The sequence below is a fragment of the Castor canadensis genome, chromosome 6 (assembly GCF_047511655.1).
Source record: "Castor canadensis chromosome 6, mCasCan1.hap1v2, whole genome shotgun sequence".
Taxonomy (NCBI): domain Eukaryota; kingdom Metazoa; phylum Chordata; class Mammalia; order Rodentia; family Castoridae; genus Castor; species Castor canadensis.
Genome location: NC_133391.1, coordinates 69999910 through 70017336, shown reverse-complemented (window position 1 = coordinate 70017336; position 17427 = coordinate 69999910). Strand labels below are relative to the sequence as shown.

General features: G+C 40.5%; 1 protein-coding gene across 4 annotated transcripts in view; it reads left to right on the top strand.

Moving 5' to 3' along the window:
* The first annotated feature begins 1554 nt into the window (after positions 1-1554).
* The window catches only part of Arhgef37 (Rho guanine nucleotide exchange factor 37), a 50421-nt gene continuing 34548 nt past the window's right edge, over positions 1555-17427 (top strand). For 2 of the 4 annotated variants that reach the window (XM_074076671.1, XM_020169996.2), the window contains exons 1-2: positions 4904-5043; positions 16925-17111. The gene's annotated coding sequence lies outside the window, so the exon portion shown is untranslated. Of the gene's footprint in view, positions 1702-4903; positions 5044-16924; positions 17112-17427 lie in introns of those variants that run through there. The other 2 variants (XM_074076670.1, XM_074076672.1) reach the window with 2 other exon arrangements.

Genomic DNA, 17427 nt, shown 5'->3' with positions numbered 1-17427 from the left:
GTGAGTTTGTAATCTCTAAACTTCAAGTTTCTCATTTGTGAAAAAAAGAAGATGGTAGCTGGGTGCAGATGGTTCATGCCTATAATTCTAGCTACTCGGAAGGCAGAGATCAGGAGGATCACAGTTCAAAGCCAGCCCTGGCAAATAGTTCACAAAACCCTATCTCAAAAATACCCAACTCATTCCACCACTGGTGGAGTGGCTCAAGCAGTAAGAGCCCCTGTCTAGCAAGGGTGAAGCCCTAAATTCAGACCCCAGTGCCACCAAAAAAAAAAAAAAAAAAAGAAGAAGGTAATACATATCCTTTAGGACCATCTAACAGAGTGAGTTCCTGGCTTATAACATGGGCTCAATAAAAGACACTTGTTATAAAAATTATTATAAATTAGTAACAACATCACTAAACCAGCCCAACATCTGATAAAAATTTAATTCTGCCATAGCTATAGATGATTTAATATCTCAGAAGACAGAAGAATAATTCTCAAATCTTATATTCTTGACTGAGTAGAATTTTTAAAAATGGTGATGGACTCATAGGCAAAAGAAACCACACAAGAGACAGAGTGGTGTAGCAATAGACTTGGCTTTAAATTCCAGTTACCTGTGAGCCATGTAAATTTAATCTCAAATGTCTTAATCTCTCTAAGTCTCAAGGGCCTTATCTATAAATTACAAATAATATCCTTCATATACAGTGATTGTCAGGATTAGAAATAACCTACCAAACATTACTGACATGTATTAAACACTTAGTAAGTAGCGCCTATTATTCTTATTATTGTAGAAATTAGAGTGACAGGAGCCAGGTGTAGTGGTACGTGTACATAATTCCAGCATTTAGGAATCTGATTTAAGAAGACTGTGAGTTCAAGGCCAGCCTGAGCTGTACAGTGAGACCCGAAGGAAGGAAAGGAAGGAAGGAAGGAAGGAAGGGAGGGAAGGAAATTAGAGTAATCAAGTTCACAAAACTGAATGAAAAAAATAGATATGATCCCAAGACTGAGCCTCTCAAAGTAGACAAGTTAAAAAAATTATCGGAAAAATTAATTATATTTATTTGACTCACAGCACTGGTCCTGCTGTGATGCTAAGTACACTTTTGGCTTAGCTTATCTTTTTTTTGTCAACCTTCCTTTGGTCAATTCTATAATTGCTCATCATTTCAATAAGAAAGAAGAGCAAAAGCAAGGGAGGAAAATATTAGCGCTATAAGGAAGTTCTATAATTAGCTGATTTTTTTCTTGGTGTAAGTGTCATGAGTCTTGAACCCAGGACATCATGCACACATGCTCTACCACTGAGTTACACCACCAGCCAATTAACTGAAATATTAAAAGGTTGAGTAACAAGTAGAACAGCCACTTCGGGTTTTGAGAGTATAGTTCAGCTTGCTTTATTAAGCACTTCGTACAGATTGTTTGCTTTCATTCTTTCAGTTTTTGGCCTACAAATTATTACAAGATGATCGCATAGTGGATATGTAATTGTCCTGCTCGCCCAACCCTAAAATTGTCTTTGTACTTTTGGGAACTAGAACAATGTGCTAAACAGCACCCTGAATCTCATTCATGGGAGCCAAAGGGCTCTGGTATCCATTTTCCCTGATCGCTGACTGCTTGGGACTCAAGCCTGTCCATTATGGTTTGGATATGAAGTGTCCTCCGAAAAGGTTGCCTGTTGAAGCCTGATCCCCAGATGGTGGGTATTGAGAGGTAATTGCATCATGAGGGTGGTAACTTCATCAGTGGTTCATACTGAATAGGTTATTATGAGGTGGGGCTCAGTTGGAAAAAGTAGGTCACTGGGGGCCTTTGAAAGCCTTATCTTGCCCCTTTTCTCCACTCCCTCCCTTTCCCTCCCTTCTCTCCTCTGCCCTCCTGGCCTGCCATGGAGTGAGCAGCTTTTTTCTACCATGCCTTTCCACCATGATGTTTTCCCTTGCCACAGGCCTAAAAGCAAAGCCAGCTGAACATAGGCTGAAACTTCTGAAACCACAAACCCAAATAAATCCTTCCTCCCTCTTTTGGGGGGGTGGTGGTGGTGGTATTTTGTCATAGTACTGAAAAGTGAGTAACAGGCAATTCATCTTGGATTGTGATTCTGGAGAGAGGAATGAAGAGAAGCAAGCGATTTGTGAAAGTATTCAGCCAGTTTTAATGGAGTTGGCATTCAGCACCTGATGGCAGTGATGACAGCTGGATTACTATGGCATCACCATCCCCAGGGCCAGAGCCAGACTGCCAGGTATGGAGCCACTGCCAGTGTCTAGCAGAAGCATCCTTCCCGTGGTGTGGTTTCTTCTACCAGTCTGATCACCTGGCCTCTCTTGGTGCCTGCCGTGTTCCTAGCTGGGTTTGGCAGCCTTCCTGCTGATTCTTTGAACTCCCCAATGCTCTTTCAGTAAATTCCTTTTCTGCTTCAGTTAACCCAAATCAGTTGTTACAACCAAAGACTCTAGCTAGTCCATTGTTTTTAGGTAATGCTTAACTCCAAAGAGTCTGACCTTCCTGTTTTTGGTAAAGATCTCAGAATAACAGCATGGTCAAATTTGCAACTGGTTTGGAAATTCTATCTGGGCCCTCTTTTAAGTCCTGTGAGCCTCAGGAAAAAGAAAAAAAAAAAAAACCCACCAGGGAAAGGAGTGGTTGTCTGTTCCTATGAAATATCTGCTCTCCATACTCACCTCACCTCTTTGTCTGCCTCCCACAACTTATTAATTCACACTTACTTATCCACCCATTCAACAAACACTTATTCAACACCTACTGTGTACAAGGTGTTGGACAAGGCACTGAAAGGAATCCAAAGACCAAAAAGCCACAGCCCTGACAGTATAGTTTTGAATTTTGAACCAGACAAATGAATTTTCTTCTAAAAAATAAAGTTTAAAAATTGATCACTGTTGAAGGGCAAAGTGAAGGGGAACCCTTTTTATCTTTGGATTAGTGTCCCTAGGAGCAAGGTGATGTTCATTTCTTTGTAAATGTTCTAGAAATCCATTCCAAAAGACAACTGGATTTCTTTTCTAGACATCTCCAGTAAAAAGCAAATAAGTAAGCTGGGTGTGGTTGCTCATGCCTGTAATTCTAGCACACAAGCTGAGGCAGGAGGATTGTGAGTTGGAGGTCAGCCTGGAGCTACATAGTGAGATGTCTCAAAATAACAACAGCACAAGCAAACAAAAACAAGTAGCTCTCCGAAAGGATTCAGAAAAGAACGACTTCTAAAGTTGACAAGTCGGTCACTGCTCATCAAAATATTTGTGACTAGGATGAGAGATGGGGAAATTAGTGCCAGTGCATTAGAGATTTCACTGGAAAGAAGCCAGAGTCCTAAAATAGAATGAAAGAAACATTAGTTTCAAGCAAAAATTTATCCAGCTTATTTTTTTGCCTTAAATTACCAAATAAACACTTGGGATAGCAATTGCCAAGGGGTTGTTGACCCTTGTGTCTGAAAACAAAGAATATTCAACACAAACAAGGAAGAAGGGCACACATTAGTAGTGTGTAGAAAACATATAAAAGCAAATGCTTTCACACATCCAGGAAAAACTGGGCAGACACACTCAGAACCAGAGCGTGAACTAAGATGTCAGGCACTCAAGACCCTCAGCTCTACATCATTAGAAGCCTGATCTAGGAATCTGACTAACTTAGGAGGTCAGTTCTTCATTTCCTAGGTCACCTAACCAAGCTAGGACTCAATTTCTCTATCAACATTTTAGAGGAGCTAAAATATCAGAATTGAAAGGACCTTCAGTGATTGCCTGAAGCAGTCTTTCCTTTTTACATGACTTTTTCCAAGCATCCCCATAGGCCTGCTTAAGTGCTTCCTCGTAGTGACAGGACACACACATTCTCTTCAGGCAATTGATGTCATTCTAAAAGTACTGTTAGAAAAGTTCTTAGGTATTGAATTGCAATGTTCTCTCTCTAATTTTCCCCATTCTGGTGACTTCTAAGGCCATACAGCTTAAGCTGAATCCTTAGGACTACTCTTTAAAAAGGCTCTGAACTCCCCTTACCTTTTTCTTCTTTGGAGTAAACCACCTCTAAACACCCTGAGGCCCCAGACGGACTGAATTCGAATACTGGTCCTCTTAACTTAGCAGTTGTGTGACCATGGGCAAGTCATTTTAATCTGTCTGGCTTCCCTTTCTCTCTGTAAATGAGAGTAATAGTCACATACATGCCGAGGAACAGTTGTGAATGAGGTAAATGAGACAAATACAAAGAAAATGTTTAGTATAATAGCTGCTGAAGGCAGCGATACTACAGCTACCATGAATGAGGATAAATGATAATTCCTACCAATGAGAAGAATAAAAGACCTGGCAAGGTTAGAAAAGTCAATCTAGTCTATTCCTATCCCCAGAGACAAGCAGAACTTTCCAGACATTTCACAGCAATTGTGACTTTCAGTTGTGTGTTCAGTGCTAGGACAGGAGATCCAGGCAACGAGGACCCTGTCTGTTGGGTTAACCGCGGGGTCTTCAGTGCTCAGAACAAGAACCTGGGGTCCACGGAACTAAAACCCGCCCAGCCAGCCCGAAGGTGTGGTGATTGCGCAGAGCTCAGACACGCAGTGCTACCGGCGTCATCATTCCCGGCAGGTGGCTCGAGTGCGGCCCTGTTTCGTGGTGACAAGCCCGAGCCCACAGAAGGCTGCGGGTGGGTGCGTGGCGGGCGCGGCGCTAAACCCCGCCTGCAACGCTCCGCGCTGGCTCGGGGCCAGGGCAGGGCTGCAGCCACCGGGCCACGCCGGCCGGGGCTGACTCAAGGGGCGCGAGCGCAAAGCCACCTGGCTCCAGAGAGACAATTAACAAAGGCGGAGGCCGGCCGCCCCCCACCGCGGCGCGCACGCACGCGGCGTGGACTGCGCTGCGGCCGCCCGCGCCCTCCGTGGGCCCCGCGGCCGGGAGCCGAGCGCGATCGCGGGCTCGCGGTGCGGCCCTCGCGCCCTGCCCGCTGTCACCTGGCGGGCCGAGGGAGCGGCACGCGTGAGTGACCACCCGCGGGCGACTTGCGCGTGCGCGCGGTGAGTCCGCCGGGCGGGCTGCAGGAGGGGGTGCGGGAGGGGCGCGGGAAACAGCTGCTGGGAAGGTCAGAAAAGGGAGGTGGGGGACTGAAAGGCAGGATGCCGTCTCAGGTTGCTCCGTGGCTAGCTTTGTGCCTTGAGTTTTAATAGGCATGCAAGCAAGCCACATGATCCTTGTGGCCTGAGAGTCGTCTTACAGGTGGGAAACTGAAGCCCAGGTCAGCTGGGCTAGAATAACATAATTATTCTTTGTTTATCTCTGCCCGCTGTTGTGTAGGATGTGAGGTAGCTTTTAATAAGAATCCATACATGGAAACAATGGAAAAATACATACAATGGTAAAGAATCCTTACTAAGAAACTATAGTTATGAATAGTCCGTCAAGTCCAGGGGAAAAAGAACCCATAAAGGGAGGCGAGTTGGCCAAGGGCTAGAAAAGTAGTGCCACAACTGGATCTAGAATGCAGAACTGTGGCTCCTACGTGCTGGAAAGAAAGGGGAATGGAGATGCGGACCGCCTGCGCAGGCACTCGTTCTTAATCTTCTGGAGGTCGCTGACCCCTTAAAAGTAGGTGACAGCTCCCCATGGAGATGTCACCACAGCCTTGCGCGCAGTTTCAGGTTTGGCAGGAATGTCTGCTGTCAGGAATGACATGCCTTTAAGGACAGGTAACCTGTGGTGGAGTAACAGCTGTGTTCAGGGAGCGTCCTGACGCTGTTAGCTGTGTGATCTGGGACGTGTAATTCAACTTCTTCAAGGCCCAGTTTTATTTGTGAAATGAAGATTGTCTGTTTCATCCTCCAGGTTTTTGTCAGACTTAATAATGAAAGTTAAGTCTGGTACCTGGCACTTCGTTGATGCTCAGTAGAAAAAGTGACACAAATAACCACGGCCAAGCACAAGGTGTGCCAGTTCAGAAAGGGTAATGACCTGGAAGAAATTGGGCTGTGTATGAACTACAATAAAATTAAAACTTGTAAACAGGAAAACATGTTAACCCCATCCTGACTTAAAAACCACAGCACAGACCCTGCTGATAGTGGCCTAAATAAGGGTACAGTGAAGCCTACACTCAATATTTGGCCAACAGCCAAATGCTGACAATAGAAACTCCCAGATAGTCTAACAAGGACTGTTTACTGGGCCTTACCTGCCTCTTTCAAATGGAGCCAGCACCATATGGTTGTTTCCAAGGGAGAGGAAGAGGACATAAGCTAGGATCTGGGGACCACACAATCTTGCCCAGGAGTGCGGGCTCTGGAGTTTCTGCCAGGGCACAGGAGTCGCCCACAGCTGGCTCACATCTCCCTTGCATCAGCAGATTACTGTGGTAAACAGTGCCATGGTTGATTCTGCTCTAGATCAAATCAATGGCTTTTTATTTGGCTAATGAGAAGCGGGTGTGTTTTGGGGTGCCGTCACAGAGCAACATGGCATTTGTCAAGCTTGGTTGTCCAAAGCCTAGAGCTGGTTTATTGAAAGGCTTAAGAACTTTGCATCTATGAATATGGAATTGTGAGAACAGAGTTTGGAAAGACACACTTCTCTATAAAAAGAACTGTTCTTATAAAATATTGTGTTGTCTACTTCCTTTTTTGGCCTTCCAAATAGAGCCAGGGAAATATGGCTAAGGGCAAATAGCTGCTATTTAATTTGGTTAAGACACATACCACCTGTCTGGTTGGTGCATTCTTCTCCATGTATTTATAAAGGGATGTTTTTCCTGTAGGAGAGATGGAATGTGTGTGTATGGTGGGGTGTGTGTGTGCATGTGTGTGTGAGGGGGGGGTGAAGATGATGTCTCTTTCCACTTTGCTCCCTATCCATTATTTATCAATCCAAAGGGATCCTTTTTATTAAAGCATGGTGACTTCAGCAGGTTCTGTCTTTCTTGGCTCTATGGCCTGATTTTGTTTGATAATTGTTTCTAAAAAATTATAATTTTTTTTCTACTTCACCTTTATGTTCCAAACTTTAGGTGCTCCATAGAGGGCAATATAGAACCAACATGCTTCCTGTTTTGGAAAAAGGCTCTTCCTTATTTGAGGGCAGGCCTGCACCCCTTTGTGTGTTTACCTCTCCATACTCATTCCGTGTAGGACAAGATTAAGAGGAGAATTTCTTATAGACCTCATGAATCAGAATTATCAAAGGGCTTGTTAACCCCCACCTCCACCCCACTGAATCAGAATCTTCAAGAGTGGGGGCAAGAATTTGCATGCTTGCCGGCTCTGTTGGCTCATGCCTGTAATCCTAGGTACTCAGGAGGCAGAGATCAGGAGGATTGCAGTTCAAAGCCAGCTCCAGGTAAATAGTTTTGGAGACCCTATCTCAAAAAAAACCATCACAGATGAGTGCTAGTAGAGTGGCTCAAGCGGTAAGAGCATCTGCCTAGCAAGCATGGGGTCCTGAGTTCAAACTCTAGTATCACCACCACTCTGCCAAAAAAGAATTTTCATGTTTAATATGTGGTCCTCATGATTCTTATGTACTTGTGGTTACCTGTGTGTTAGGGGTTAGGGTTAGTATGGGGGACCATGAACTCTTCTTTATACATTTCTGTATTGTCTAATTGTATAATGAGCAAGAACCTCTTTCATAATTTAATCACATTTTTAAGATGTTGTGTAAAGAAACATATGGGTGACAAATAAGCACTTGAAAAGTGAGCTATCACTTCATATCTGTTAGGATGGCTAAAATTAAAGACTGACTATACCAAGAGTTGACCAGGAGGCAGAGGAGTTGTTAGATACAACTAGTGAGAATGTCAAATCATATCACCACTTTTACAAACAGCTTAGCATTCTTTAATGAAATTAAATATATACCTATTATGTGACCTAGACACCTAGACATTTCACTTTAGGCCTAGCTTTATTATAATAGAGAAACAGAAAACAACCAGTTGTTTATCTAGTATATGGATAAACAAATTATATGGATAAGCATTTTATATATATATATATATATATATATATATATATATATATATCCATAACATATGCTTATCCATAGCAAAATACTGCTCAGCAATAAAAATTAATGAAGTATCAATACATGCTACCACATGGATGGATCTTGGAATAATTTTACTGAAAGAAAGAAGCCAGGCAAAAAAGGGTACATACTGTACAATTCCACTTTATATAAAATTCAAGGGGAATTTCTGTCCTTTTTCTGACTTCAAACTTTTTGGTGGCTTCCAAGAACCAAAGAGCTGTGTAAAATCATACCATTCTAATTCCACTTGCAGTAAGGTCATTGGCAATTTGACCATTATTTTGTCAGTGTTCATCTACATCATTTATCTAGCCATTGATTCAATTCGTCGAGTGTCTATTATGTGCTCAATCTAGACGCTAGGTAATGTTGCAGAAAAGAAGAGACATGTCTGCCCTCTTGGAGTTGATATTCTGTTGAATGAATGAACCACCAGGTAATTAAACAAATAGGATAATTATTGGCAGACAAGCGTGGTTCTTTTGACAGGGGATGGGAATCAAGCCAATTTGTCTAGGTTTTGAGCAAAGAAGTAAGGCAACCAATTTCATGACTTTTTGTTTTGGAGGGTTATTTTTGGTGCTGGAGACTGAATCCAGGGCCTCACACATGCTAAGCAGGCATTCTACCACTGAGCTACACACACCCTTGTGTTGATGGTTTTAAAAGACCACTGTACTCTGGCCCTGTGCATCCAGTCAGAAGGCTGTTACAGGTCCAGGAGAAAAGTGGCTCAGGTTTGGATTCTAGTGGTCTTTGAGGTGGGAAGCACTAAAAGAGTTAATGGATAGTCTTAATGAAACAGAGCTCAGAGGTTAGCACTGATGCACGCCCTTTGCATTTAGTAATTTTATCTGTTTTTAATGCAAAGTACTAGTTTGCTGCTGCCCCTCCCCCCAGCCTCAACATCTTAATCCTTATTTGTAAAGATGTCCTGAGATAAACACACCTTGCTGGACAGATACACTAGACTACAACGTTCATTTGATTTACTAATGTAGTATCCTGTCAGGGAATGAAGATAATCTGGATAGACTTGTTTTTATTTTTAACCTATTCTGACTCCAAGTGATCTGTTTCCCTTTCTAAGAGCTAACAAACCATTTAAAAAACTTAAGTGGCAGAAACCTAATTCAGAGTAACTTAGGCCAAATTGGAGATGGAGAATAAAATGTATTGGCTCATGTAAAAACAAAACCCAAAGGGATCAGTCTCCACCATGGCCGGATTGAGTCATGACCTCAGTGCGCAGTCTCTCTCCCAGTCTCTCAGTTCTATTTCTGGGGTGTTGGTGCTGGTGTGTAGTTCCTATTGCTGATAGTTATTATCATGGTAATCTCTTTTGCCATCTGCTTGAATTTGATTGGCTGCATCTAGATCAGCCAGGTGTCCTTACACAACTTTTTCATCCACGTGATCAATGGTAATACTAGCCTTTCCAGCTTAATCAAATAGCAAATAACAATCGCTACTGTTATCCAGAGCTTACCATGTACCAGGCACTCTGTTAAACATTGTACATGGATTATCTTATGAAATCTTATAACAACCCTATAAGAAAGGTTATACAAGTATCCCAAGAAAGCCAGCCAACTAATTTTAAGGTTGGAATTTGAAATCAGGTTTTTCTGGCTCCAAGACCTAGGTTCCTCACCTTCACAGTGCCTCTCACAGTCATTCTTTAGGACCAAGAAAAAGAAAGCAAAGCCATCAAATAGTGAACATGAACCTTAAAATATGCTTGGTAGTCACAGTACTGGTAGGGTTTGGAGGTGATCCTTCTAATTTTGTCAACCCTAGAAACTTCTGGGCTTTAGAGTTCTAGAAGCTCTCTATATAGGATCCTCTCTTCTGACTATTCACGGTATCACATAAACCAAGCTCATTGGCTAGGGTCCCCATGTGGCCACTCTTGTTTCTCTAGATGTTTCCTTCCTTTATTCTTCAGTGGGGTCTTTTACTGTCATGGATCCTAAACTTCATCTTGGATAGCCTTCCATGAGCCGTTCTTAGAGTCCCAGACCATAGAACTTGCTTCCTTTCTCTTTCTTAAATAAACCTGGATGGGGTGGACAGCTGGGATATTTTAACTTTTTTTTTTTTTCTGAGATTAGGGTCTCACTATAGCTCACTATAGGGTCTTACTATGTAACCTCCAACATATGACACTCCTTTCTGTTCCACCTGCCTCTTATTTCTGGGTGGTGGAATTACAGGTGTGAGCCACCATGCCTGGCTTAAATATTTGTTGAATAATGTGAGAATGCTCAAATCTCTCAGTGCCAGTACGGAGAGAAGAGAAGAAAGGAGAATTAACTCAGTTTTCTCTAATCCAGAAGTCAGAAGCACTAGCTTGCTATAGAAGCATTAAATATAGCATATTCAATTATTTTTTTAGCACCATGTATGTGCAAGGCTGCTTTTAGCCTTTTTTCTTTTTTTCTTTTGTGAGGAGTGTGTTAGCGATTGAATCCAGGGCCTTGTAAATGCTAAGTAAATGTTCTACCACTCCCCTGACCCCCTGGCCCCTGATTTTAGTTCTTAATGGCCTGTCACAAAGAATTAAGAAGATCTCAGGACTGAGCATGAGTTGAACTGTACAGTACTGTCTGGACACCCAACTTTTCTTAAGGAAAGCCACATTTCTAGGGTGTGCTTTCTGAGACAGGCCTGCTTATCAGGGCAGGCCAGGAAATGGAACAAGGGCACTCAGCCTTCTCTCCCAGGCTATTAAGCTGTATTTGTCCTGAGAGTGTTGCAAAGGTAGTGGAGAACTTAAAGTATATGACATTTTGTTTGTCTTAAAATTTTAACTTTGGCTGGGGTTGTGGCACAAGTGGTAGGGAGCATGCCTGGGAAGCACGTGGACTTGGATTCAAGCCCCAGTACTGAAAAAAAAATTAGTCATACACTTTAATAAATAAGAAAAGTAAAAAAAAAATATATTTTTTTTGTTTTGAAATAATTATAGTAAACATGAACTTGCAAGGATAGTACAAAAACATTCTAAGAACCCTTCCCTCTGCTTTCTCCAGTGGTTGTATGTTAATATCAAAATCAGGAAGTGGGTGCTGGCATAACACACGTGTATTGTTGTTCTATGCCACCTTATCCCATAAGAAGACTTGTGTGACCTCCGTCTCCACTGAGAAACAGACTCAGCCACAGAGCATTCCCTGGTGATCTTCCTTTTATCGTCATACCTGCCTGTCCTCCATCCCCCTCCCTCACCAGACAGCCACTAACCTTTCCTCTGTCTCTGTAATTTTCCATGTTATTAGATGGAGTCACCCCATATGTAACCTTTTTAGATTGTTTTTTCACACAGTATCATTTCCTCAAGAGCCCCAATTTTTGGCTGTGTATCAACAGTTTTTATTTCTGAGGATTCAGTAGTATGGATATACCATAGCTTGCTCATTCATCTTTTAAGGGGCATTTGGGTTGTTTCCAGTTATTAGATATGGCAATTAAAACTTACATGAATATTTGTATATAAGTTTTTGCGGACCTAGATTTCCTTTCTCTGGGTTAGATGCTTAGGGATGTGGTAGTGTATGTTTCTCTCTCTGCCTGTCTCTCTTTCTTTCTTTCTTTCTCCCCCTTCCTTCCTTCCTTCCTATACTGGGAATTGAACCCAGGGTCTTGTGAATGCTAGGCAAGCAGCTCTACCACTTGAGTCATGTTCTAAGCCCTGTATAGTTCAGGTTTTTTGTTTTGTTTTGTTTTAGCTGCACTGGGGTTTGAACTCAGGGCCTCACACTTGCTAGGCAGGTGTTCTTACCACTTAAGCCACTCTGCCAGCCCTATATTTTATTTTTAAAGAAACTTTTTATTTCGCAGAGTAGCAGTACCATTTTACACTCTCACCAGCAGTGTTTGAGAGATCCAGTTTCTCTACATCTTTTGTTGGCATTTGGGAATATATACTTTTGCAGGGGAGTAACAGCTTTATTGAAATAAAATTCTCATAACACCAGTTTTAAGGTGTTACCGTGTATAAATAAATGGTATTAGTATGTATTTAGTGTGTATTCACGGTCCTGCACAGCCATCACCACAATTGATTTGTAACATTTTCACTTGGGAGTTTGAAGATCATGAGTTCCAGGACAGCCTAGGATATGTGTCAAGACCCTGTCTCAAAAAAAACTGTCATCGTCCCCTAAAGAAGCCCTGTACACTTCAGCTCCACATTCTTACCGCCAACCCCCTCAGTCTTAGGCAACCATTAATTTCTGTCTCTGTAGAATTTCCTCTTCTGGACATTTCATATAAATGGAATCGTAATATATGTGGTCCTCAATAATACCTTCCATGTAGCATGTTTTTAAGATTCGTTCATGTTGAGGTTCACATCAGTACTTCATTCTTCTTTATTGACAAGTAATATATGATATTTTTAAAGAGGTTAAGTATGTCTCTTTCTTGTAAAAGTGTTTATAGCCTGTGTAATACAAATTACACAGGGATAATAAAATGTTGTTACAGAGAGGTTTGCCAGGCCTGCTTGGAGGTCTAGATCATAACTAAGTATAAATTCATGCTATTTTAAGTATTAGCAGTTTTCTGTAAAGTATGACATGCTTCTTGTTTATTTATCAACAGTTCTGAGTTGTGGAACATGAATGCTGAAGTTTTATTGGGATCTTTCTAGAGAAGCTATGCACAAGACAGTAAATGTGCAGTTCAGCCAGGGACAGCTCAGCAGACCACAGGCTGTGTCAAATTGCTGGGACAGAGCTCCATTCCAGGATCTTCTTGGGCTCTCTGCCTTCTGTACAACCTTGCCCTCCGCAAACACTCAGTCTGCATACTATCCGGTCCACCACTCAATGTTTACAGCCCACCACAAAAACCTGAGCTACTACTGATGTAACCACACGAACCCTTTATTTAGTAAGCATGTGTTACTTGGTGGTGTTCTTGCCTCGGCACAGAAGATACAAGAACAGTGTTCACCTTGCTCCAAGAGTTTAGCATCTAGCTAGGAAGATGAGCCTTGTCATAAATATCCCAAGTCCAAGGTTGAATGGGATGTGTGCCACATTAAATATTATGGTATATTTTAGCCATCCAGAAAATAACAAAGAACAAAAGAATATCTATGCACTTATCTCCTCGCTTTAATTTTAACTTTTTTTTTTTTTTTTGGCAGGACTGGGGTTTGAACTCAAGGCATTGCACTTGCTAGGCAGGCACTCTACCACTTGATAATTTTAACATTTTTTGCCATATTTCCTTCAGATTCTTTTAAACAAATAGAACATCTCAATTTCTCAGCAATAAAATGAAGAACGGTTGATACACACAATAACTTACATGAATCTCCATGGAGTTATGCTGATTGAATAAAGCCAGCACTAACAGGCTACATGATTCTATTTACATGACAGTTTTTTTGTCATGTAAATTTTTTTTGATGGCACTGGGGTTTGAATTCAGGGCCTCATTGCCTTCCAGGCAGGCACTCTGACCACCTGAGCCACTCCAGGAGCAATTTTTTTGTGATGGGGTGTTTTGAGATTGACTCCTGAGAACTATTTGCCTGGAGCTGGCTTCAAACGTCATCCTCCTGATCTCTGCCTCCTGAGTAGCTATGATTACAGATGTGAGCCACTGGCATCTGGCACATGATACTCTTGAAATGACACAATTATAAAAATGGTTAGTGCTTGCCAAAGTTTAACTGTGATGGGGACTGGAGCCAAGAGGGTGAAAAGGCAATATGAAGGATACTTATGGTAGAATTTTTCTGCACCTTGGATATATCAGTGCCAGTACACTGCTTGTGATGTTGTACTCTATATAGTTCTGCAGCCATGAACCATGTGAGACCTGTATAAAGGGTCCATGAAACTTCTCTTATCACTGCATAACTATCTCAAAATAAAAAGCTTAATTTTTAAAAAAATCTCAAATACCATCAAGGAGACCTCTGAAACACTCCTCAATTCCATTCTCCTGCTTTCCTTTCTGTCAGTTACTGCTATCCTGGATTTGTGGCTTATTATTTCTATACCTATCATATGTGTGTATTCACAAACAATACCTAGCATTATCTTACATATTCTAAACTCCAGAAAATAGTGCCATAATCTGTGTGCCTTTCTAAGTCTTGCTTTTTTTTCCTTTATAATATTTATGGGATACCTATGTCGATAGATGAAAGTATAGTTTAGTTGTTGTTCATTATTCAGATTTCCATTGGTAGCATACTCGTATGCTTATCCTGCAAGTTGTTTATCCACTCTGTGTTGCTGGACATATACACTGATTCTAATTTCTGTTATTACTAGCGGTGTTGTCTTGAACATTCTTGTCTGCATTTCTTGTGTTTATGGAGCAATTTCTTGAAGGCAGGAGGTATCTATGTTTTGTCAGTCTAATAGGCATGAAATAATAGCTCACATTTGCTCAACTGGTGAGTTGCTCATCTTTTAATTTTGTTTCTAGTCATTTAAATTTCTTCTTTTTGTGAATTAACTTGTTCAGATCTGTATTGGCCAGGGTTTAGTTGGAGATAATAGGTACTTGTCTGGAGAGGTGAGCTCCAGAATGGGCTCCAGGAATGGCTCTCCAAAGGAGCTTCTGTCCTCTGCAACAAGAAGGAAACTGGAGATGTGGGAAACTGCTGCCCCTGATGCTGGCTTCAGGAATCTAAGATTTTAATATAACCTGTTGCATTGCTAGAACTGTTGAGTTTAGAACAAGGCAGTACCCGTCTGGTTAAATGGATTCCTGAAGCATCACCTTTTTTTCTACTTAGCTTAGTTCTAAATTTCTGAAGTCTTAGAATCTTAGTGGTCAGGAAGATCTTAGAATCTTAGCAGTCAGGAAGTTTGGGAAGTTGGTTTTTACCTCTTTGGTGTCAGTATAACAGCAAGACCCAATAGAAAGTGATTAGAACTGATGGTGAATGAATCAAAATATGGTATTCTCAACAAGACAATATTGCCTATATTTCTACTACATTGCCTTGTTTTAATGATTTATAGAAGCTTTATATATAGTCTACATTTCCAGTTTACATTCATTAGCGATATCTTCTGTCCTTAGACCTATCTTTTTCTTTAGTTTGTAGAATTGTCTGCCAAGTAGATTTTTTCAATATTAATATAGTGAGATTTATCTATCTATATCAATCTTTTTTTTAGGGTTTGTACATTATATGTTTTATTGAAGAAATCCTTTCTAACTGGAGACCATAAACATATTTTCTTATGCTTTCTTCTAAAATTTTGAGATTCACATTTGGCCTTTAGGGCTTTAAGCCATCTAGAATTTACTTTGGGCATGATGTGGGATTATATTTATTTATTTTTCTGTATGGGAAGTCAATTATCACATTATCCCATGGACCATCCTTTTATTAGTGACTTACAATGAGACATCTGTCATATGTCAATCAAGTTTCCTTTTTTACTATGGTCTATTCTTTTTTTTTTTGGTGAGACTGGGGTTTTCACTCAGGGCTTCATACTTGCAAAGCAGGCACTCTACTGCTTGAGCCACACCTCCAGCCCACTATGGTCTATTCTTGGACTCTAATCTGTCCCCTTCATCTTTTTGTATGCACCCATGTCAATACCAACTGCTTAATTATTATGGCTTTAAAATCAGTTTTTGGTACCTGGTAGGACAAATCCTTCCACATTGATCTCTAGAATGGGTATGACCATTCTTTGCCCTTTCATTGTACCATATATATGTTATATGTATATATATGAATATGTATTATGCATATATAATATGTACATATAATATACACGTGTGTATACATACACATGTAATATGAATATATATTATACATATATATATATGAATCATTTTACTATGCCTTATTTTTTTAAACCTGTTGAGAGTTTTACTGGAACTATATTGAATCAGTCTGAGGGAGGGGGATTTTCATCTTTATGATATAGAGTCTTCCTATCTATGATCATGGTATATCTGTACTTGCAATTAATTCATACATGTACTTCAATAAAGCTTTATCATTTTCTTCATAAAGACATTATACATGCTTTGTTTAACTAATATTCTTAGGGAAGAACAAATCCTCTTTATTAAATCATTACCAAATCTTTTTCATTTTTGTGTTTTTATCTTTAAATTATACTTATTGTTGTTTTGATATGTATAGGAATACACCTTATTTTTAAATAGTAATCTCCAGCAAGAGTGAGGAAATCTCCTTTTTGCTTACATTTACTTTTTAGTTTGTGTGAAAGTTAAAAGCATATAATTTAAAGAAATGGATAATTCTGTTTGTTACTAAAAGCTAAGACAGATAATTCCACAGCATTTATTAGAAGAAATGGCCTGTCTTTTCTTTCCTTCCTACTCAGCCACCACCTGGCAATTCCTTCTATCTTTTTTAGATGACTGTTCTAGAACTCACCTACATATCTTTCAATAGCACACATGGGAAAGTCTCAGACTTTCTCTTTGAAAGTTTGATATTTGAGTCTTCTGAAATAAACTGGCAATAGACAGATTCACAGGAGAAAGCCATTACAAATTTGTTTGATCATACTTTCACCTGACATGAGGGCTTTCAAACTCAAGTTTGATGAAGCATGGACAGCCATATAGAAATGAGATTGGACAAAGAGGGTAAAACCCAGCAAGACCTGTCTGTCCATATGTTTCTTGGCCCTTCAAGTGTAGCAGTTTTCCTCCAGGAATGGGGTAGAATTCTTTATCTTTTCTATAAAAAGGTTGTTATAATTATTTTGTTTTTGTTAGTTGAGTAATTTCGTAGTTTTCTATGTATTGTCATATAATTATCCCTAATTAAATATTCAAATCTGTTCTAATTCAGTAAGTCGGCTCTCAAGACATTCTAGGACTTTCTCTCATTCTCTATTCCAGACTGTCTGCCCTCTGCTTGGAGCCAGCAGTCAACCTGAAGATTCCCATCACCTGCCCTGGGAGTTCCTTTGGCTCCTATCCGGTGTATTTGATCACCAGTTTCCGCCATCTTTTTCTCTTTTAATTTATTTCTTTGTTTTTGTTGCGCATATTCTTCAGTAGTTTCCTGAAAACAGAAGCAAATGAGGTAAGTTCTCTAGACTGTAAAGGTTCTGCAGTTTATCCTCAGTGTGTTTAGATGTGAATTTAATTTTTTTTATCCTGTTTGGGGTTTGTTCTTCCTAGATCTAAGTTTTCATATGTTTTATAAATTCTGGACAATTTGTAGTCTTACCTCTTCAAATGTTGCCTTTCCTCACTCTCTGCTTTTGCCTTCTAGAACTTGTGTTTGTGGATCTTCTTCTTTCAATGTCCATATTCTCTCTTCTATTTTCCATACTTTCCCTCTCTTTCTGTTTAGCAGTCTGGATAATATCCTCAGCTCTATCTTCCCCTCTACTGTT